General features: G+C 41.2%; 1 protein-coding gene across 3 annotated transcripts in view; it reads left to right on the forward strand.

Annotated features, from left to right (window-relative positions):
• The window catches only part of MCTP2 (multiple C2 and transmembrane domain containing 2), a 245,634-nt gene that overhangs the window by 10,189 nt on the left and 211,242 nt on the right, over window positions 1-24,203 (forward strand). The window contains exon 1 of one of the 3 annotated variants that reach the window (XM_078078936.1): window positions 9,768-9,841. The exons of the other annotated variants lie outside the window; for them this stretch is intronic. The gene's annotated coding sequence lies outside the window, so the exon portion shown is untranslated. Of the gene's footprint in view, window positions 1-9,767; window positions 9,842-24,203 lie in introns of those variants that run through there. 3 annotated transcript variants of the gene reach the window in all.

A 24,203-nucleotide genomic window follows, 5' to 3' on the forward strand; every position in this document is an offset into this window, starting at 1 on the left:
AAAAACACTGTGCATTTGTTTAACTTTGTTAAAGCTTTTAAAAAGTCTTGGTATTTATTTTCAGATTTTATCAGCCACATATCTTCTCCATTTGCGATCGGGAGAACTAGTCCTCCAGTGCATGCTGCTCGAAATGATCGCAGAGAGGAAAGTGTCCCGAGGGTTTCTGTCCACTCAGTAAGCCTTCCTGGAGGCCACTGCGCATGGGGTGGGCATGGAGTGGGACCACTTAAGACACTTCTACTCCAGTAAGGCAATGAAGGAGGCTCACACTGTGGCTCACTTGACTCACCATGACTCAGTTCCTGGGAAGAGCCCCAAGTTTGGACAAACCCTGGGCTCAAATATCAGTTCTGCCATTTGTAAGACTTTGGTGTCTCCAAAGCTCTGGTTTCTCATTTGTAGAATGAGTTTGCAGATACTTACCTGGGGGTGCTGTGAATATTGGTGATAATCCCTGCAGAGTGCCGTGTTTAAAACTGGTACTTTATAAATTCCTGTTATTCCAGGAAAAGAGGGAGTCTGGATACTTTAAGTCAGCGTGCAGATCTTAGAGGAGTGAGTGCCTATATGTTACCGCAGCTTTTTCCCCAGGAATCAGACACTTCTGCACCGTTGGTGTTTCGCTCTACGTTGCTTTCTAACCAGAAGGATGAGAAAGGAGAGGGTAGAAAGCATGAATAGGAACTCGTACTAAATTGCAGAATTTCACTTCAAAAATTATACATTTTAGGGAGCAATAAAAATTACCCAAATCCAGGCCATTTTACCCAACTGGAGGCTCTCATTTTTAGAGTTGAGACACTACCTCCTTTATTTTTCTTAACTTTGGATTTTTACTTTCACTTTTAAGGTGTTTTTCCCTTTTGCATTTTTAAGTAAGTCTTGACGTTAGAAAGCTGATATTGGACATGTGCACATTGATTGTGTGCTGGATTTAGCATTTTCTTGGTGATTATAGTGTAATTTGATGAAAGCCCAGCCACTCCTTGGGGAAACCAGACAATGTTTCCTAAATATATATGGGTGAATTAATACCTTGGAAGGTTGATTTTGGAAGGTGACATCTAATGGCTTCATTGGGTTCACAGCCTACATTTCTGATTGCTAAAAAAGAGAAGAAAAAAAGAAAGTATTGATTAGCTAAGGATTTTGTGTTTAAATGGAACAATTGGGAAAACAGAAGCAGTTTCTGTTTTCAAAAAGCACATCTCTGTGGAGAGTCAAGATAGATCTTCCTGAAAAGATGATTAGTGGCACCCTCTTGGGAGCAGAGAGGATTTTAAAGGCGGGCGAGTTCTGTTTGGACTGAGAAGCAGAGGGAAAATGTGACTTAAATCTGGAAGGATGGGGAGTAAGTGACCCTCAAAGTCTTGTAGAGGTCACTGGGGAGAGATCGGGATCGTTTTTTTTTTTTTTTTTTTTTTAAGATTTTATTTATTTTTAGAGAGCGTGTGCAAGTGAAAGTCGGGGTAGGATCTCAAGCAGACTTCGTGCTCAACATGGAGCCCCACGCGGGGCTCGATCCCGTGACCCGAGATCATGACCTGAGCTGAAACCAAGAGTCGGATGCTTAACTGACTGAGCCACCCAGGCGCCCTGAGATCGGCACTGTTTATGTCTGATGCTCTCACACTGCATTGCCTCCTACAGTTTTGCTGATAGGCTCTTCACAGTGCTGCCCCTTTTGGGAATGTTGACCATGAGCAGGAGTTAGGTGACAGAGACAGAGAGACAAGGTGGCACAAAGAATAAGAACAGACAGCTGGGCTGCTAAGCCTGCGTGTGGGGCTCTGCGACATATGCACTGTGTGACATTGGGCAAGTAACTTAAGCTTTCTGTGCCTCAGTTTGCCCATCAGTGAAATGAGGCTTCTACTAGGATCTACAGAGGACAACATACCTAAAGTTTCATACGTGATGGCACATGTAAGGGTTAGCACCTGCTGCTGTTATTTTGGTAAACATCAATGGTGGGAGGCTCATTTTAGCTCTGTTTTATTTATTTGAGAGAGAGAAGAGAGAGAGCGAGAAAGAGAACATGAGCCATGGGAGAGAGGGAGAAGCAGGCTTCCCGCCGAGCAGGGAGCCCGACGCGGGGCTCGATCCCAGGACCCCGGAATCATGACCCGAGCCGAAGGCAGACGTTTAACCGACTGAGGGACCCAGGAGCCCCATCATTTTGGCTTTAAAGAACTACGGCATGCCTCGCTCGCAGGTCCTCACAGAACCTAATGATTGCGTCGTATTTAAAAACTCATTCTCAGCGTTTTAGCTTAGTGGGGAGATTTGTTTTGGATGTTTCAGGATCGCTCCCAGCCTTTTTCTAGCTGATATTCTATGAAATGGGTTGCAGAGTGCATGCCATGAGAGACTATAGAACATTGGGAAAGTTCACTTGGGAATTATCAATTGAAGCTGTCATAGGATCACGTCCACTTCATCGAGCTGGCACTGGTATTGATGGAATCCGAGAAGCAGGGAGAAAAAAAAATCGATATAACCTTTTTAAAAGATAGATGGTTTTAATATTGATAATAGTGTTCTTTATCTTTTCATTTGAGAGATGCAGCTGTAATAGAATGGCACATAAATACTAATGCTTGCTGACTGCATTGTGATAGTAACTCCTTTGGGTATTGAGACAAAAAGTTCAGTGATCTGGGCAAATGTCACCTTAATGCATCACTAACAGGCTGAGAAATATAGTCTTCAAATAAACCATCCTTCACATGAGAGTAGGCAATACCCTTTCATCTGCATTTTAAAAATCTTTCTTAACCCACAGGTGAGGAAAGGCTTGGTTGTGTGTGTATGTGACTCCTTCTAATTCATCTGTGGGAGTTTTCCACATTTGCTTCAGACGTTTGGATTAGTTCGAGGTGATAGAGCGCATGGCAATCAGTTCCTCAGGCATGTGTCTTGGAGATCTCACCTGTTGCCTTTTCTCTTGTTGAGGACACCAGCTGTCTCAAGAGTGAAAAAGGATCTGAACTTACTGAAATCCAAGTGTTGATGGGAGGAGAGAACCATGGCTGGCCTTGTAGACTTGCAGTCATGCCCAGTTCAAGGGCCCAATAGCCCTTGGTGGATAGTTTAGGAGATCAGTTTTGTGGCCTTCTTTCTTTTCTGGAGTTCAAGGACTTCACCGGCAACTTGACGACCATGATTTTGTAAAGGTGTTAAGAAAAATCATTCCATTGATGAAATGATTGGGGAAATCCAGATGGGAGGCACGGGCAGATAAAATGAGCTCCATCTTCAACAGGTTACACCCAGGCTTCTAATGAGGCTGTGTTGTCATTACTGATTTAATGCTCTGTACCCAGTGCATGAAGCTGCTCAAACACCGTATCACAGAGCAATCAATATATTACCCAACAGTATTTATTTAATAATGAAACATTTATTGAAAAACTTAATAATTGTGAAACTTTTTAGGTTGATGGAATATACTGGCCTCTATGCGGGCTTGGAGTTCTGATGAATATTCAGTCATGATAGCAGTAGAAAGAATTGGCCTCTGAATGAGTTCATTCATTCATTCCATCCAAACTTAACTGCTGTGTGCCCGGTACTGTTCTAGGTGCTGAAGATGTAGGGGTGAACTAGGCAAACACAGTCTCATCTCCTCAGAGGACATAATTATTTTGGGGGGGTGGGCGTGGATAGGGGTGACCAAATAAACCAACTAATGAGACAGTTTTGATCATGAAGGCCATGATGAATGTCAAGTGTGACAAGAGATTATGGTGCAGAAGTGCAGTTTCATACTAGAGGGTCCAGGTCAGGGTGAGGGTTAGGGTTAAGGTTAAGGTAAGGCTCCTGGGGTTCCTGGGTGGCTCAGTCAGTTAAGCATCCGACTCTTGATTTTGGCTCAGGTCATGATATTAGGGTTGTGAAATAAAGCCCCATGTTGGGCTCCACGCTGGGTGTGGAGCCTGCTTAAGATTATCACTCTCCCTCTCCTTCTACCCCTCCCCAGCCCTACACTCAGGTTCTCTCTCTCCCTCAAGGGAAAAAAAAAAAAAAAAGCTAAGGCTCCTTAAGGAGGTGATGCTTGATCTACACCTGAAAGACCTAGGTGTTTGATCTGTCGGGAGAACAGATTATGTCACTAACAGGTCTGAACCAACAAAACAATATCCCTAGACCTTTACTCCAAATGTTTGCTGCACCCATTTTTCCCCTTGTTGGGGGCTGCTACTTTCTCCTTCATGCAGGTGTTACTGTCAGACCTGGTGGGACTGAACATCATGGAAAGGATGGCCTCTCCAGGGGGAGGTCTTCCCTGTGGTTTCAGTGAGCCTTCCCCCTTATACACAGCCCAAGTCGACAAAACTTTACATCCAGCAATAGCTTCTGTTTTTACTTGCTGATTACACTGGCTGGCCAGGTGAGCCCAGAGCTGTGGCTAGGCTTGCTTTAACTTTCCTTTCAAGGCTAAAGCATATGTAATTTCAGGTGATGCTTTTAGCTTTCTGCAAATGACACACTGTCCTATTCTCACTTGGTCAAGATTCTACCCACTTGTGTCAAGACACCTGCTAGAAATAAGAGCTTCCTCTTCCTTTCAGTCTGACTCTTTTCAACTATGGATTATTTTTAGCCTTTTTCTGTCAATTATGAAGCTTCCATTGTATTGAGTATTTATAGAAAATGAATTAAAGCAGCCCGTGAGGCTTTGCGAAGGTCCCAAGTGTCTGACTCAAAAATCCTTTATGCTCCGTCACTGGAAACTCATTCAGCGGTGTAGACCCTGCCATAATGGCTTGAGTTGCTTCTCTATATTTGTTGACTAAATACAGAACAGTATAATTTGGTCCCTAGAATAGAAAATAATTATAATACAGCATTACTACTTTATAGGAAAGCAGAAATTTACTAAATAACGTATTAAACCCAAACCTAGATGCTCTTCAAACACTTATGTAGATAGATATTTGTACAGGTTGTTTTCCCTCTGAAAGTTTCTGTTCTGTATGGAAACCGTTAAGTGTGAAAACCTTTCATTGCAAATAAATAAGAATTCTAACAACCGAATAACAGATCAGATTAAATAAATATCTGTCATAATTCTCTGACACATTTGCACCAGGTGAATGGGGTGACTGCATTCAGTTTTAAGAATTTATTTCTAGGGGCGCCTGGGTGGCTCAGTCGTTAAGCGTCTGCCTTCGGCTCAGGTCATGATCCCAGGGTCCTGGGATCGAGCCCCGCATCGGGCTCCCTGCTCCGTGGGAAGCCCGCTTCTCCCTCTCCCACTCCCCCTGCTTGTGTTCCTGCTCTTGCTATGTCTCTCTTTGTCAAAAAAAATAAAATAAAATCTTTATAAAAAAAAAAAAAAAAAGAATTTATTTCTAGAATAGTAATTCTAAAACTCTGTACCTGGACTTTTCTATCTTGGCTGTCGGACCAGAACTAATTAGCTGTGTCGTGTTTTGAGTTGCCACGGCCTCCTGAGTTGATTGTTCTAAGGAAAATCATAGAATACTCTTGGTCCTCAGACAGGATCTATGTTTCTGATATTAGTGGCTAGAAAAGAGATAGCATTTCACTGGCCTGGAGCCACTGTTCCCTTTTCTGAAGCCTGGGGCAAATTTTCATGCTGATTAACATCATGGTTCCCACTGAGCCTCAGAACCATTTGCAATAATTTCTCTGCAGGCATCTGCCATCCGTTGATCCGAGCTGGCCATCAGAAATGCAGTTATCATTCAAAATAATCTTGAACTTCTCCTTTCTGTTGGAGGAAAGCACACAAACACACGCATATACAAAATATTAATGCACACATCACTTTTATTTTCATATGTATTCAATACACAAATGACATGTCAATACTAAAGGACATAATATTTTTAAAACTAGGAAAACAAATATTCTCTGCTTTGAAAAAACTAGCCATTAAAAGTTGTTCCATGTTTCCATCAGCCTAGTTCATACTTACACTTCATTTTACAGTGCTGTAAACATAGTTTAGGTCCAGTTTTGTAGTTTGTGTGTCTTCCATTTAAAATTATAAATCATTTTCCAGGTGGCTATGTAGCATCAGAGAAATAAATTTTAATGTCTGCATTAATGAAGATTAGTGGTTCATTCTGTCCATAATGTATGTGTATCTCTACAAATACATTTCTGGAATAGTATGCATTCTGTGCTAAATTTTCTGGGCTTGTAGTATGTTTACATTTTACATTGACCCAATTGTCATCTTGTACAACTTTGCAAAAACTCTCTATTCTTCACCTGCAATCATGGACTAATTTAAAATTTCACATGGTGAGCACATATTGGGAGTTAGTATAGAAGCCTGTGAACCATGTATTTTGGCATGGATTTTCTTTAATATACTCAAAGTCTAAAAACACATTAAGGTAAATCACTGGGCTCTCCAAGGAACTAACACCATGGAATAACCTTAAAAACAACTTTAAGTGAATTTATACATTACAGTGAGGGACTGAGAGTTGTATATTTTTCCTTTTATTAGCTCAGTGGGGATCTTTGTATCTCAGTTGTTTAATTGACATGAACTCCACAAAGTGAAATCACTCAGAGAACAGTCCTAAAGTTAAGGGAAAAGTAGCCCAAAATAATACATTTTGATTTTTAAGCTTATTTATAGAATTAAGTGTGAAGGGACCAAGATAGCACAGTTGACAGCAAAGCCCAACAACTTTGGTACAAAAATGATCCATTCTGGGGGAAAAAGCTGTCTCCGTTATGTTATTAAATGTGAATTGTTGTCGAGTATTTTTAGAGTGAGAGGCAGTAGAAAATGTCCTCATAGTCAACTTTTAGCAAATATTTTATCCAAATGAGAAGCCATATATTGATATTTATATAATGAAATAGAAGGATGGCTATGGAAAATTATTTGGAAGTAGTGGCCCTTTGCCAGTGTATAAAACTGTGGAAAATTCACATATGTTTTTAGGCTGGAAGCATCTCTTGAAACATCAGGACAGCTCCAGCCCTGTGCCTTCTCCGTCATGCCTCAGCCCCCACCTTAGCTCAGCCTGCATAGATCTTGTTGTTCCTTTTCTGGCACCTGTGGTCACCTGGGGTTTTGACCCTGCTATAGTATAGCTAAGTAACATATATTTTATTATTTTACCTAATACAACCTTTTTTTTTTTTTTTTTGAAGATTTATTTATTTATTTTAGAGAGGGCGGGGTTGGGGCAGAGGGGGAGAGAATCTTAAGTAGGCTCCGCATTGAGCACAGAGCCTGATGTGGGGCTCGATCTCATGACCCTAGATCATGACCCATGAGATCATGACCTGAGCCAAAACCAAGAGTCAGACTCTTAACTGCCTGAGTCACCCAGGTGCCCCTACTGAATACAACCTCTTCAAGGTACCACTTTATAAATCCATATATTTACTCCAGCTTGGCTTAAAAATCAGTTTTCTAACTTACGTAAATTTTGTTTTAAACATTGGTAAAATACACATAAAATTTATCATCTTAACCATTTTCTGAGAGTGCAGTTCAGTGGTATTGAAGTTCATTCATGTGGTTGTGCAAGCATCACCACCACCCATCTCCAGAGCTGTTTTCATCTTGCAGAACTGAAACTCTGTACTCAAAACAATGATTTCTCATCTTTCCCTACTCCCCGGCCCTGGCAACCACCGTTCTATTCTCTGTCCCCATGAATTTGACCACTCTTATGTAGTAGAGTCATATAGTATTTGTCCTTTTGTGACAGCCTTATTTCATTTAGCATAATGTTATCAAGGTCCATCCATGTAGCATGAGTCAGAGTTTCCTTCCTTATAAGCAGAGTGATATTCTTTTATATGTATAAACCACATTTTGCTTATCCATTCATCCATGATGGACACCTGGGTTGCGTTCATCTTCGGCTATTGTGAATAATGCTGCTATGAATATGGGTGTACGAATAGCTCTTCAAGTCCGTGCTTTCACTTCTTTTGGGTATATATCCAGAAGAAGAATTGCTGGAGCATATGGTAATCCTATGTTTAATTTTTAAAGGAGCCATTATCCTGTTTTCCTAGAGGCTGCACCATTTTACATTCCCACTAAGAGTGCATAAGAATTCCAGTTTCTCTAGATCCTTAACTAGAGAACTTAACTATTTTCTGATTTTCTTAAGATTTTATTTATTTACTTATTTGAGAAAGAGAGCGAGTAGGGGGAGGGGCCGAGGGAGAGAGAGAATCTCAAGGAGATGCCTTGCTGAGCTTGGAGCCCAACTCGGGGCTGGATCTCGCTACCCTGAGATCATGACCTGAGTCGAAATCAAGAGTTGGATGCTTAACCAACTGAGCCACCCAGGCCCCACTGTTTTTCTTTAATTTATTTTTTTTATTAACATACAATGTACTATTTGTTTCAGGGGTACAGGTCTGTGATTCATCAGTCCCCCCTGTTTTTCTTAATAGTAGCCACCCCAATGGGTATGAGGTAGTATTTTATCATGGTTTTGATTTGCATTACCCTAATGATTAATGATATTGCATATGACTTCTTTTTAAAAAGTTTACTGCAGGTGCAAGACACAACCTTTTGCCTTGTCATTGAAAGAAAATTACCTGGCAAGTCAAAAGATCTGGGTTTTAGCCATATCTCTATCCTAATTAGCCATTTGACCTTCAGTTCTATTTAACAAATGTTAACTAGACCTCTGCCATCCAAATAAGACATGAAAACTGTGACTTAGAGGGAAAAGTCAATTGTGAGATTTTTGAAGGGGGTGTCTATGATTAAAATCTGAATTTTACATAACTACAATGTCTACTTACTTTGCTTTTACATGTCTTCATTTATGACTTTAATTTTTAAAATTTAGCCTATCTTAATGAAATGATACTGTTCATTCATTGTATCTTCACTGGCATATGCTTACGGGGTATCTCTTTCCTCCTCACAGCAGAGCCTCCTAAAAGGGTGTCTCTTGTCATATCTTTGCTTCCTGCCTTCCCTACTTGCTGCCCTCTAGATCCTGTGTCCCCAAGATCTCTGCAGCCCTCCCAGTAGCCAAAAACCATGGATGCACCTCTGCCTTCCTCAGCCCACTTCTTTGAAGTATTGAGATGGTTGTTCACTCCCTCATTGAAACTTCTGTTTTCAGCTTCCTTGATCCTGGTTCCTTTTCCTCCCTGAGGAAAGGGAGGTCCCCCTGGCCAGTCCTTAGTTTTCATGAAGAGTTCCCTTTTCTCTGTGCTTCCACTAAAAGTCTGTGATCCCTGTAGTTCTGTCTTTAATCCTATTTTCTTTTCACTTTATACACTTGCTTGGGAAGGGGGCAGGTGGTTCTGTCTTCCTCATTTCTATCCCAGACCTTGTTCCTAAACTCTAAACCTGAATATCCAGTCAGGCTGTAGTCTGCCTCAGCTTTGGCAATTTATCAGTCTTTGAGCTGAACACATTCAACATGGAACTCATCTTGCCTTCTGTAAATAACTCTTGCTCTTATTTCCCTGTGTTAATTGGTAGTTCCATTGGATTCCTTGCTGCCCAAGAAACCTTAGACATTTGCCTTTGCCTCACCCCTACCCTCCCAACACATACAATAATAGATTACATAATTCAGCTTCTCCATCAGTCCCCTAATCCGCATCCTAATTGCTATTTCTTTGGTCCAAGTTCTTACCATGATAGGTTGATGCATCTCCTGTGTGTTTCATTAACATCTCATTCCCTTTTTTTTTTTTTAAGATTTTTTATTTATTTATTTGACACAGAGAGAGAGAGAGCACAAGCAGAGGGAGAAGCAGGCTCCCCGCTGAGCAAGGAGCCCAATGTGGGGCTCGATCCCAGGACCCATGAGCCGAAGGCAGACGCTTAACCAACTGAGCCACCCAGGTGCCCCAGCATCTCATTCTTAACACCTCATAGATCATACTACCTTGTATTGGGACTGCTTTGTTATCTGCCTCTCCTACTGAATTCTGAGTGCCTTGGGAGAATGAATAGTGTATTTTGTTCCTTGAGCCTAGGGGGGAAAAACATATACCTTCATTCCAATTGCACTCCATTTTTTTACACTCATATAAACATGAGCAGTATAATAGTCCTTTGTTCATGTTATAGATCTAATTCTATAGTAATATTCATGCAGTTATAACCATTAAAGTCCAAAGATGGAAAAAGAAGTTTTTCTCACCAGCTTAAAAAAGTCTGGTGGTGTTCTAATTCAGTGGTGGGCTGAAACCAACATCTGCTTTTAACGTGGCTCTTTATACTCTTAAGCACACTGTTTACTTTCACCTTCAATGACTCAGATTTTAAACTGTATAAATCAGGGTTGCACGTGCGTGGACAAGGAGGTTAGAGCCGCAGTGGGTGACATGGTAGAAAACTTTGAATACCTCGATGATGGATTAGTGTTTTCTTCATAGGGTTTGGATCTTTTTGTAATTCTTTTCTAAATTGCTTCTGTTTATTATTGCTACTTATTTCATAGGATAGTTAAATCCTGTCCCTTTTTAATTAGCCTTTGTAATTTTCTGTGCTGTTTCCCACCATAATGCACCAATAATTATAATGTCCACGGTGTCTCTTTGGATTTTTTAATTCTTAATTTAGAATTATGACTGACTTACCCGGAAGAGATTTGACCATCCCCAGTTAGGGGTGACATGTAGTCTGTAGGTATAAGCACAGATTTTGTGGTTAGAGAGAAACTGGTTCAAATCTTCACACTGCCACATATTAGCAGACAAGATGCTTAATATTTATAATCCTTGATTTCTTCTCGTGTTCATTTTATTTTTTTTAGAGAGGGGGAGAGAGGGAGGGATGGGCTAGGAGGGAGAGGGAGAGAGAGAATCTTAAGCAGGCTGAACGTCCAGCGTGGAGCCCGACGCTGGGCTCGATCTCACAACCCTGAGATCATGACCTGAGCTGAAATCAAGAGTCTGAAGCTTAACCAACTGAGCCACCCAGGCACCTGTCTTCTCATATTTAATAGAGTAATTTTACTCACCTCGGTCATGGTTTGAGGATTCCGAAAATTCAGAGACAGAGAGTTCAGTGCCGTGCTTACCCATAGTCACTACACAACAAAAGCTCACAAGTTCTCACCCATAAACAAATTACTCACCTGATTTGGAAATTTAACAAATGTGTCCAGTATGTGATTTCTTGAAGAATGATTTTATATGTGGGTGAAATTGAGGTTAACACAGCTCAACTATACAAATGTTAAGAAAACACAGATTTTTATATTCTGATAAATACTAAGTTACAGACATATTTATTGGATGAATGAATGAATTTGAACTGTCATGCTTTCCCTTATGAGAGTAAGCTTTAGTTTGCCATTGATCACAGCCTTAAATGATTGATGATTCTTTATTTAGAAGTGAAAGATGTTGCCAGAGAGAATTTCCAACTCTGTTGCATTGCTTGTAACTTCAATAATGTCCCTGTATTATTTCTCTAAAGCTTGCAGTTTTCAGATGGGTTTAATCTGACATTTTCATAAAAAATGTGTTATGCTTGGGAATGGTCAGTGAATGTGGTGCCAGGCTTGGGCAAACTAGGATTTATGGACATACAGCTTTTTAGAAGTCTCCATTTGGGACATCAGACACATTGTTCTTTTTTTCCCTAAAGACAACATTTGGTAGATTATATGATCAATACTTTCAAAACTAGTTCCTAACATTTTGATCTTACAGCTACACACTAATTTTCTTGGTGAGATGATCAGTGTAGTAAGGACTGTTGACAGAAATAAATATATCTTTATGGACGATGGCTAAGTTTCAAGTTTTGTCAGGCAGGTATGTCTGGAGACCTAAGAGTAAAAAAGGAAGATCTCTTTAGAATTGTTTCTATTAGTATAGAGCTGGCTTTCATCTCTACAACTGAGATCTTTGGTATTAGCATCCATTTAGATATAGAGGGCTAGAAAGTTAAATTTTTTTAGCAGTTTTGTTTTTGCCAAAACACTTCTCACCATCTGAGGCAATAAATATTTAATGATTATTTATTTTATTTGTGCCTGTTTTTGCCAAATAGTGAGAAATCCCATTTAGATAAAGACCCCCAAGAATGGAGAGTGCTCCCCATGGGGAATCCTGGGGTGCTTTGATAGGAAGGAGTGGAGAAGGGCTCTGGGCTTATGCAGGATAGTATTTTTTTAAAAGATATTATTTATTTGAGAGAGAGAGAGCAAACATGAGCACGGAGGAGGGGCAGAGGGTGAGGGAGAAGTAGTTTCCCTGGCTGAGCAGGGAGCTCAATGAGGGGCTCGATCCCAGGACCCTGTGATCATGACCTGAGCTGAAGGCAGATGCTTAACCCACTGAGCCACCCAGGTGCCCCTTGCAGGATAGGTTTAAGTAAGGACCAGGTGAAGCTGGGACCATCTCTGTACTGGGTGCTGTCCTAAACCTGTTGGGTATCCCAGTAATCTTTGTTCAGGATGCAGGATGAATACAGTGGATTTTGGGGGAACTGGTCTGAAACAAATCATTGCTCAAAAGTAGTTGTTTGGAAGCTCTAACATGATCTGGGGGGAAATGTTTTCTGCTGACATGCAGCTAGACTTCACTGTGTATGTTAGTGGTCACACTGTTTTTGGCCAGGATGACTTTTATTTTCTCAGATGTCCTGAGAAGACTTTTCTTTCTTTCTCCGGAGCTGCACTGCAGTGTCCAGAACATTTCCTGACATATGGTAGAAATAAAATACACAGTTCCTTCCCTTACCACCCCATGTCTGTGGAATGAATAACAACTTTTATTGATGACACACTTGACTGTCTCTAAGCTGTTCCTCCACACAATATGGGGCTCCTTTCAGACAGAAATGGAAATCCCAGTAAATACTTGCAAAAATTTGCATGGCGTTGTTTAGGCTGGGAGGCTATGATAATGTCACTGGTGAATATCAGGAAGGCAGCCTGTCTCAGGGATGGGTGTCTTTTCTGTGAGTGTGATTCTCAGTGAAGCAAAGGACCTCTTTGAAAGGAGGCATAACCTTCCTGTTTTCTTCTTTCCTGAATGGATGCAATAGGCAGTGTAATGTAAAATGTGGTATAGGGTTGGCATTTCCAGCAGTGCTGTGGACCAACTATTATTGACATCTGAATAGCCAGAAAGCTAAAAAAGGAAAAAGCAAATAACAAATGAAAGACCCTTTGATCCTTTACTTCTAGCTGGTCTCCTTTAACTCTTGCTCTGTATGGGACAGGTTCTCCACAGCAGCTATTATAATCCTTTAGAAACATACAACAAATCAGATCCATCCTGTGACCAACCTTCACCTCTCCGCCCTCCCTGCTGCCATGGCTTCTCCACTCAGTTAAATCTAAAGTCTTGGGGCACCTGGGTGGCTCAGTTGGTTAAGCACCCAACTCTTGATTTCAGCTCAGGTCATGATCTCAGGGTCCTGGGATGGAGCCCTGCATCAGGCTCCACACTCAGTGGAGAGTATGCTTCTCTGCCTCTCCCCCCCAAAATAAATAAATAGATCTTAAAAAAAAAAATCTAAAGTCTTTGCTGGCCCCAGGTCCCTCTTTGATGTCATCTCTTCCTACTGTCTGCTAGATCATGTAGTCTGGCTATATTGACCTCTTTGCTATTCCTAGGATACAGGGAGCATGCTTCTGGCTGTGGGGCTTTGCATGGATTCTTCCCTCTGTCTAGAATCCTCTTCCCCAGATAGCCAGGTTTTTCCTTCTTGTCACTTAGGTGTCTGCTCCTATGTTACCACTTGCTCTGTGAAATTACTCCATCTGCCACTCCACACATATATACCCCTAGAGGAGCATAAGCTTCAAGGGAGCAGGTCCCCTGTCTGACCTGGCCACTGAATTGATGAGTAAATAAGAGGTCAAGTCAGACTTGGAAAGCTGATCCTGGGAGTTAATTCAAAAGACAAAGCTGGGGGCATCACGTTGCCTGATTTCAAGCTATATTACAAAGCTGTGATCACCAAGACAGCATGGTACTGGCACAAAAACAGACACATCGATCAATGGAACAGAATAGACAGCCCAGATATGGACCCTCAACTCTGTGGTCAAATAATCTTTGACAAAGCAGGAAAAAACGTGCAATGGAAAAAAGACAGTCTCTTCAGTAAATGGTGCTGGGAAAATTGGACAGCCACATGGCAGAAGAATGAAACTCGACCATTTTCTAACACTATCCACAAAGATAAACTCAAAGTGGATGAAAGACCTCAATGTGAGACAGGAATCCATCAAAATTCTAGAGCAGAACATAGGCAGTAACCTCTTTGACATCACCCACAGCAACTTCTTTGAAGATACATCTCCAAAAGCTAGTGAAACAAAAGCAAAAATGAACTTTTGGGACTTTATCAAGATCAAAAGCTTCTGCACAGCAAAGAAAACAGTCAACAAAACAAAGAGGCAACCCACAGAATGGGAGAAGATATTTGCAAATGACACTACAGATAAAGGGCTGGTATCCAAGATCTATAAAGAACTTCTCAAACTCAACACCCAAAAAAACAAATAATCAAGTCAAAAAGTGGGCAGAAGATATGAAAAGACACTTCTCTGAAGAAGACATACAAATGGCTAACAGACACATGAGAAAATGTTCATCATCATTAGCCATCAGGGAAATCCAAATCAAAACCACACTGAGATACCACCTTACACCAGTTAGAATGGCAAAAATGGACAGGGCAAGAAACAACAAATGTTGGAGAGGTTGTGGAGAAAGGGCAACCCTCTTACACTCTTGGTGGGAATGCAAGTTGATACAGCCACTTTGGAAAACAGTGTGGAGGTTCCTCAAAAAATTTAAAAATAGAGCTACCCTATGACCCAGCAATTACACTACTGGGTATTTACCCCAAAGACACAGATGTAGTGAAAAGAAGGGCCATATGCACCCCAATGTTTATAGCAGCAATGTCCGCAATAGCCAAACTGTGGAAAGAGCCGAGATGCCCTTCAACTGATGAATGGATAAAGAAGATGTGGTCCATATCTACAATGGAATATTACTCAGCCATCAGAAAGGATGAATACCCAACTTTTACATCAACATGGATGGGACTGGAGGAGATTATGCTAAGTGAAATAGGTCAAGCAGAGAAAGTCAATTATCATATGGTTTCACTTATTTGTGGAACATAAGGAATAGCATGGAGGACATTAGGAGAAGGAAGGGAAAAATGAGGGGGGCGGAATTGGAGGGAGAGATGAACCATGAGAGACTATGGACCTGGGAAACAAACAGGGTTTTAGAGGGGAGGGGGGAAGGGGGATTGGTTAGCCCGGTGATGGGTATTAAGGAGGGCACGTACTGCATGGAGCACTGGGTGTTATATGAAAACAGTAGATCGTGGATCACCACATCAGAAACTAATGATGTATTGTATGGTGACTAACATAATAAAATTAAAAAAAAAAAAAAAGAATGTTAAGAATTTGTGATAGATAGGGCACCTGGGTGGCTCAGTTGGTTAAGCGACTGCCTTCGGCTCAGGTCATGATCCTGGAGTCCTGGGATTGAGTCCCATATCGGGCTCCCTGCTCAACAGGGAGTCTCCTTCTCCCTCTGACCCTCCCCCCTCTCATGAGCTCTCTCTCTCTCAAATAAATAAATAAAATCTTTAAAAAAATAAAAAAGAATTTGTGATAGATAGACCAGATTCAACCTTATCTCCCATGCATTTTGCATCTGCAACAGTGGTATATATTAACTAGGATGACCAGGTAGCATTCCAAAGAAAAGTCATTTTGTTTGTGGGAACATCACCATTGAAAGGATACGTGTGGTCTTTTCTGCATATTGACCTTTCCTTGTGCTCCAGGGTGAGGGTTTCTAATCCCTGTGTGTTATTCATGAAGTCACAGCTAAAGCAGGGCTTCCGTTGACCAGATTTCTCTAACCTTGCACTGTTTTAAGTGGATTTATTTTAATGTTGTGACTTTAATTTTCTGCTTTTAATTATGAGTGACTTCTCTCTCAGAGGAGATGTAAATCTTTTTTTCCTGCCTCTGCCCCATCACCTGGGTCCACAGAAAGGCACCTGTGTCTGCTTTTGAAAATGCAAATGACATGAATGGTTTGGAGGAAGCAAAAGGAAACAGTGCATAATGTTGTTTGTAAATGTTAGAGTAAACTTGAGGCACATGAGATCATTTGTTGAAATTAATACTTAATGGATTTCCCTAGAGAAACTCCCTTTAACAGAGGTGACAGCAGTATTTACCAAAATTACCTGTTTGTGTCACACTTCCTTTTTTTTTTTTTTTTTTTAAACAAGCATCTTGTGCATTTAACCTTGTCTGGTTTGTTTTATGTTCATTACCTGATCCTTTTTTCTGAAAGAAGAGACACAGTTCCAAAAATAGTCTTTGCCTAAAGGGGAAAAGCAAATTCTTTTCTTAGTATTGTGGGGCTTTTTTTTTTTTTTTTTTTTTTTCAGCAGATTAAAGGATTTAATTGTTCAGGTGCTCTAGAAATGTTCTCTCCATGTTCTTTTGATCATACAGCCTATGAGCAGATACTTTTTGAGCAGACACACCTAATCTAAGTTTACATATTTGCTTATAAATTATGTACATGTACTGTGTACTGATATTACATGTATTATTAAATACTCACCAAAATAGAAATTAAACGGACACATTAGATCCGTCTGATTTGAAGTTCTGATATCTTCTTTGCCTGTCCCAGGGTTGTCCTGGACACTCCCTGTGGCATGGTCAGTCGACCCTGGCAGACTCCCCTCCCCACCACCACAGCCTAGAGCGCCTCATGGGGTTTGCCGGATCTCAGTAGAAGTGCAGCATGAAAAGATGTCCAAAATCTGCATAGGGAGGCTGGAAGGAGAATAATTTGCTGAAGGTTCCGAGATAAGCTCATTGAACTCTTTTTTTTTTTTTTTTTTAAAGATTTTATTTATTTATTCGACAGAGAGAGAGACAGCGAGAGAGGGAACACAAGCAGGGGGAGTGGGAGAGGGAGAAGCAGGCTTCCCGCTGAGCAGGGAGCCCGATGTGGGGCTCGATCCCAGGACCCTGGGATCATGACTTGAGCCGAAGACAGACGCTTAACGACTGAGCCACCCAGGCGCCCCAGCTCATTGAACTCTTAATTCTTCATCTTCGGAGGGAACACAGGAAAGGGGGGTGGTCGGGAAGCAGAAGCTGATGTTGTACAAACACTTATGAAGCTATTTTGTCTCTCCCCTTCAGTGCGAGTCTTGGTATGTTTCATTATGGGGGTGTGATTCAAACACTATTTAGGTTCTTCTTTTTTTAACTTTTTTTTTTTTTTTTTTTAAAGATTTTATTTATTTATTTGACAGAGAGAGACACAGTGAGAGAGGGAACACAAGCAGGGGGAGTGGGAGAGGGAGAAGCAGGCTTCCCGCGGAGCAGGGAGCCCGATGCGGGGCTCGATCCCAGGACGCTGGGATCATGACCTGAGCCGAAGGCAGACGCTTAACGACTGAGCCACCCAGGCGCCCCAACACTATTTAGGTTCTTATGCAACACACAATGCTCCCTTTCTAAGATCTTTAATTCTGAATTCCAACAAAGAAACCTGGCCTGAGATTTTCATAGAAGGGATGGTATAATTGTGCTGCTGTTACTTCTCCTTGGAAGCCTGGATTGCCCTGTGGTTGAAGTTCTTGCTGGAAGATGATTTTGTAAAGGGTGTTGCTTTTGGAGAGTCACGATTACTTGTAAAGGCTTACTCAAGTCTCTGCTATAGAAAAGAGTGTATCTGTCCTGGTTTGGTCACTTGTACCGGTATTGCCATTTATCCTTCGTGACTGGGCGGAACCATAGATGATTCTAATCTAGCCGTAATGCACCATAATGCCTTCCTCACTGCTACATAATTGCTCTTTCCAGCCATGCATTTGGTGAGGAGCTTCCTAACCTCCCTGTTCTTTATCTTTCTAAACCCTACTCTTCCCCTTTGGCTAGTCACCAGCTAGGTCATTTTGCTTTAAACACAAGAATACATGAAAAGATTCTACCTCCACCTTTAACACTGTTCTTCTGTGAATCCAGCTTCCATATTGACCGTCTCTGTTTATTCTACTCACAGAATCTTCATGTATCCCTCCTGGGGATTCTGGCCCCTGAACATCTCTGTAGAGAGGATAAATCTGTGCAAAATTCCTCAACTCTGAATCCAACAGGACTTCTCCAGTGTGGTGTATTCAGTTCCAGAATGCTCTCCCGTCTCTTTGCCATTCCTTGCCCAGGCTGTGGTCCAGCCCCTGAGGCCAGGCCCACTCAGCATGCCTGCTCTTCAGCTGTGGGTACCATTTCTTGATCACAGGGCATGGACATGGGCATTGATCAAGGGCATTGATCCCTCATGGATAAGCTGGCATGCTCTGCAGAGCGACAGCACCAAGCCTCCTCCTCCTCCTGGCCTCCCATCTCTCATCACAGATGGGATGGCAGGACCTGCAGGTGGTGACCAGAGAGTGAGCGGGGTTTCAAATGCCACATTAAGGACTTTCAGTTTTTTCCTGCAGACAGTACAGGCCCCATTCAGGGGGATCACATCTCTGCTTTGGCAGTACCATTGCTCTGGTGGGCTGGAAGAGACATTGCAGAAGAGAGAAGGTTGAGAGAAGAGTCAAGAGGCTCCGAGTAAGCTCTCAGCTCCCCTCAGTACCCTGTATCTCATTCCAATTTCAAAATGGTAATTTGATTGACTACTTCACCTCTTGAGTAGTGGAACAACCTGGCAGAGTGGGAAGCACATAAGGCAGCTGTGAGTTTTAATGACAGTTCTGCTACCAAAACCAGCTGATGACCTGGGGCAAATTCATTTTAGTTCCTTAATCTGTAGAGATTTTTTTGTTATTTCATCATCCCTGCAGGACCTTATGAGCATTATATAAATTAAATTTGTGACCTGTAACTCAGTATGAGGGACATAGTACATGCTCAGTGAATTTTATTCCTTGTTTACTTACTATCACCCCACCCCTATGAAATATTTGCACTGAGGTCTGACTTTGTGACATCCAAGCTTATGAAGGTGATTCTTCCGGTATTCCAAATAGTGTCTCTGCTAATGGATGTAGATCATCATGTTGGGTGGATCATGTTAATAAAATAGTTTTTCTAATTGTATATGAGGCTGTCAAATAAAATCCCTGCTTGACTAGTATTTCTGTCCTTCTGGAATGAATTCATACCATAGTTTAAAACTAGTGATAAGTTTGTTTCCCATTATATGCAACTTTGGCTGGGACATCCTATTTTAACCAGTGTGGTCAATGTGAGGTTGCATTTATTGGAAATTATATTTATTTCAGGACTTTTTTTTTTTTAAAGATTTTATTTATTTATTTGACAGAGAGAGACATAGCGAGAGCAGGAACACAAGCAGGGGGAGTGGGAGAGGGAGAAGCAGGCCTCCCGCAGAGCAGGGAGCCCGATGTGGGACTCGATCCCAGGACCCTGGGATCATGACCTGAGCCGAAGGCAGATGCTTAACGACTGAGCCACCCAGGCGCCCTATTTCAGGACTTTTGAAAAACATTATAATGATGTTATGTTATATACATTTCTTGTATATCCCAATTAATCTGATTAGGCAACTAATTACTTTTGGGAAACTTAAGTCAGTGTTTTGTTTCTTTCCCCTCTAATTATTGTCATTATACATTTTATTCAAGCAATATAATCTACTATATTCTTTTATTCAGAGTAATTTTGCTTATTTTAAAAGTTAAAAAAATAAATTATACTTAAAAGGCTTTTAGTTGCAGTCACATAAATAGTTAGTGTTATTAAGGACCAGGAAGTGAAACTTTGTAATATTTTTATTGTACAATTATCATTAAATACATTATTCCAGGGTACCCTTTAATATGTATATTTGCTGAGCTTCATTTGAAAAGAATTGCTGGAAAATCGTAGTTTTAATTAGTGTGTCTAGTGTGTGTGTGCCTGTGTGCATGCGTGTGTGTGTGTGTTTCCTGATCTGTCTTTCCACAATTTGTAACATGAACTATTCTTTTGGGTGATCACTAGGAAACTGCTGGAAACATATTGGCCTAGCATCACTTATTAAGATCAATGGTCTCTAAACTCTTAATTTGAACTTTAATTGTGAATGCAAATGACTGCAAGATTTATGGGAGTCATAGCTTCAGTGTTTATGTGTCCGAGTTAGTATGCATTTAAAATATTTATTGCTCCTCAAAGCATATTTTGTTTATTTTTAAAGATTTTATTTATTTGAGAGAGAGCGTGCACGTGATAGCAGGAGGTGGGGAGGGGAAGAAGGAGAGGGACTCTCAAGCAGACTCCCCACTGAGCACGGAGCCCAGAGCCCACTGGGGGGGCTCAAGCTCAGGATCATGAGATCATGACCTGAGCCAAAATCAAGAGTTGGATGCTTAACTGACTGAGCCACCCAGGCACCACACATATTATTATTTTAGTTGCAAAATGAATTGGGCATAAGGTTCCTTTATGGAAGAAAAATTCTGGATTATTATTTCATCTTTATAGTGCAAAATAGACTCGCAACATATATCTTTGTGACCATAAACCTGTTTATGTGCTTGGATTTCTGGCTGAATTCTGACTGGACAAGATGTCCATCAAAAGAGATACAGAATTATCTGTTGTTATTCACAGTAGTTATGCTTCATAAAGTCACCAGGAACATTGAAGGAGTGCTCCTAAAGGAAATACAGAGTTAGGTTCCTGCGAACCTCTGGTCACCTTTTTGTCACCCTATTAATAACCTTGTTTTATGTGCATTTCTGTTCAAAGGCACCTTTATTTAACATATATCGCTGGTTCTTTAACATGGAACTCACAACCAACAGCACCATAACTCATGCTTGAGCAAAGCTTATCTAGCATGCGTATTTTCTCCATAACACACATCACAGCCTTCTTGCATCTGGAATACTAGATAGCGCTTCAGCGCTGTGTGTCAGGGTCATTTTAAACAGCAAAATTAATGAGAAAAAGCAAAGAAACTGCAAAAAAAAAGTGGCGTTAGATCTCGAGAAGGACACTTGTTTACAGTATAAGAGCTGAAACAAGGAGGCTGAGCATTGTTCTGTTCAACCTTAGCTGGGAACGTGCACATGGAGCCACTCAGATTTGTTGCCACTTTGCATGTGTTTGTGAATGACCACGAAAGTACTGCTGGGGTTGCAAATAAATTTTTGTGAGTAGGCAGATTCACACATGCCAGTTATGCCAATAATGAAGATTGATTGTAGTTAGAAGAAAGTAATTTTGGGGTGCCTGGGTGGCTCAGTTAGTTAAGCAACTGCCTTCGGCTCAGGTCATGATCCTGGAGTCTCTGGATCGAGTCCCGCATCGGGCTCCCCGCGCAGCGGAGAGTCTGCTTCTCCCTCTGACCCTCCCCCCTCTCATGCTCTCTCTTTCTCTCATTCTCTCTCTCTCAAATAAATAAATAAAATCTTAAAAAAAAAAAAAAAGAAAGTAATTTTGAGGGCATGTATGCCTTGAGTTGCCATTTAAGCAGTTAAACCATTCCTTCTCAAGAGCTGAATTTGGGAGAAGTGACAATAGATCCAAGCTCTCCTACCTGGAAGGGCTGGATCCTCTGTCCTGGTGCTAACACTTGAGACCTCTTTTAGGTCACAGTCCCTGCTTCTACTTGCACAAGTATGTCACCTTTGCCACCTCTCTATGATTCTGCAGTTAGCTTCCCTATCCTGTCACATGCTCTGAGTTGGGAGACATTACAAGAAAGCAATGCTTAAGAAAGCAGCCTGTGGATTCAGTTGGCCTGGGTTCAAATCCTGGCTCTCCTACTTACTAGCTGCCTGCCCTTGGGCATGCTATTCAGACTCTTGTGTATTGCTTTCTCATCTATCCAATGGCTATAACACCATTGCCTCTCTTGTCGTGTTCGTGATTGATGAGAAAATACGCATTTCAGGTATGTCAGGTGTTTAAGACAGGTAGCTCATTAGCCCTCAAATATGAGCTATTAATCTACTCAGTTATCGCTACTCAACTTCCTTTCTGTTTTTCTTAAGGACTTGGTTATGCATCACCAACAAAACCAAAACCAAAACTAAAATTAAGGAAAAGAAGGGCGCCTGGGTGGCTCAGTCAGTTAAGCGTCAGACTCGATTTTGGCTCAGGTCATGATCTCACAGTTGTGGGATTGAGCCCCACGTAGGGCTCCACACTCAGCATGGAGTCTGTTTGGGATTTTCTCTCCTCCTACCTCTGCCCTTCCCCTTGCTCACACATGCTCTCTTTCTCTCTCTTTCAAAGTAAGTAAATAAAATTTAAAAAAAAATTAAGGAAAAGATTTAAGGTGAAAGATACTCAAATATGAAAAGGTGAAGCAGAGATGATGTTAGAAACAACTATTAGGTTAGGGAGAGAGAAACTCTCAAATTGGCCCTGAGTTCTGGCCAGTTTTTAAAAAAGAAAGTCCTGAGCCTCACTGTTTTTTTGGATAAAAGCAATTGTTCAGGAAGTGCACAGCTAATTTTAGAACGGAGCAATTTTTTTCTCGGTTCTTCTTGGGGCACCTTGCTGTTCAGATGCCTGTTAAACTGATTTGTTGTGTGTGTTTGTGTGTGTGTGTGTGTGTCCTTCACCCTGGAGTCTTGGAGATTGGATGTTAACTCACTGAACTTTGGGTCTTCAGGCCTAGTGTCCAGACACTGATTCCGCTGAGAATTCCCTCCGTCTGATAAAGTGATTGCCAAAACACTTGTTTCCTCTTCCTTCAGTTTTATCATGGATCCCAGAGACACAACTCAAAGAAATGCAGAGTCAACATGTTAGATAAGCTTTGCTCAGGCATGAGTTATGGTGCTGTTGGTTGTGAGTTCCATGTTAATGAACCAGCGGTATATGTTAAATAAAGGTGCCTTTGAACAGAAATGCACATAAAACAAGGTTATTTATTAATAGGGTGACAAAAAGGTGACCAGAGTTTCGCAGAGAAAGCATTGAGTGTTGTATCAAGATAATGAAGGCATCAGAGAGGCAGATAAAGGAATCAAGTGGCTTTTGCAAGGGGTTATATGGACTTGGGGGACATTGTGACGGGCCCTAAAGCCATAGTCTCCATGCTTTTGGGCCATGCCCCTCTTTCAGCGAATAGTTTGAAACACATGTACCACGTGTATGCATTTATTTACCTGTAGATTCCATATACTTAGTTCAGAACTATTGTAATACGTACATTATAATTTGCATTTAAAGAGATGTTGAAAAGGAAGGATAATTGTCCTAAAAGTAGAGTGTGGTGATAGCTGCATAACTCAGAAAGTTGACTAAATATTAGTCAATGAGCCACGTAAAATGTGTACATTTTATTGTATATAAATTATGCCTTCAAAGTAGTTTAAAAAGGAAAGGATGACAAGAAGAGGAAATTAGCAGTGTATAAACATTTAGAACCTATCATAAGTATAAAAAAGCTGTTGCTGTCATCCAATGTATTAATAAATCCTCACTTTGACTAAGAGTAATCTGATCAGACATGCCATGATTAACATTTTTAATCACTTCGTTGTTTGATTTTTACAGAAATCTCATTCTTGGAGTATAATTACTGCTCTTTGATACTTTTGCTTATGCTTCGTTATAGTAATTTCAGTCCACAGTTTCTTGGCAAGAATCTTTCTCAGTGACTAGGTAACATCTGTGAATCTCTTTAGCCAGGTGCGCAGATGTGCACACGCACACTTTACAGTCTGTCCGTATGCCGCACGCCGGATGATTCCAAGAGCACGTGGCCCGCCAGGCCCCTCTCTGTATGGTGAAACCTGCATTTTTCCCTCAGAGCAGCTCCCAGTGGCTTGTGATTGGCTGATCTATGGATTAGGTTTCTTCTTGGCTTTCGATTTCTTCATTACCACCTTTCCCTGGGGGGATTGCCTGCATATGTTTTTTAAATGGGTGCGTTCGTTTTTATAATTTCTTCCCTGTCTCCCCTAGGATTTATGCTCTCCGATGTCCAATGTCCGGGACATCGTTTTGTCCATTGGGGCATGCCCAGCACATTGACTGATTCTTGGCACAAAATCTTGGCTCAATAAATATTGTCCAACAAGCAAATCAACCTATGTCCTAAATTTTAGCAATAATGAATTTTTCTCAATTTTAAGGTAAAGATAAATATCCGTAGAAGTTCTGTTATTCGGTTCCTGCCTACACCGAGGTGCTCACTTTGGAGACCACTGCCTGTTGGTGCGGTGGGTGGGACGTGAATGGTGTAGAGGG

This window comes from Halichoerus grypus, chromosome 8, assembly GCF_964656455.1.
Source record: "Halichoerus grypus chromosome 8, mHalGry1.hap1.1, whole genome shotgun sequence".
Taxonomy (NCBI): domain Eukaryota; kingdom Metazoa; phylum Chordata; class Mammalia; order Carnivora; family Phocidae; genus Halichoerus; species Halichoerus grypus.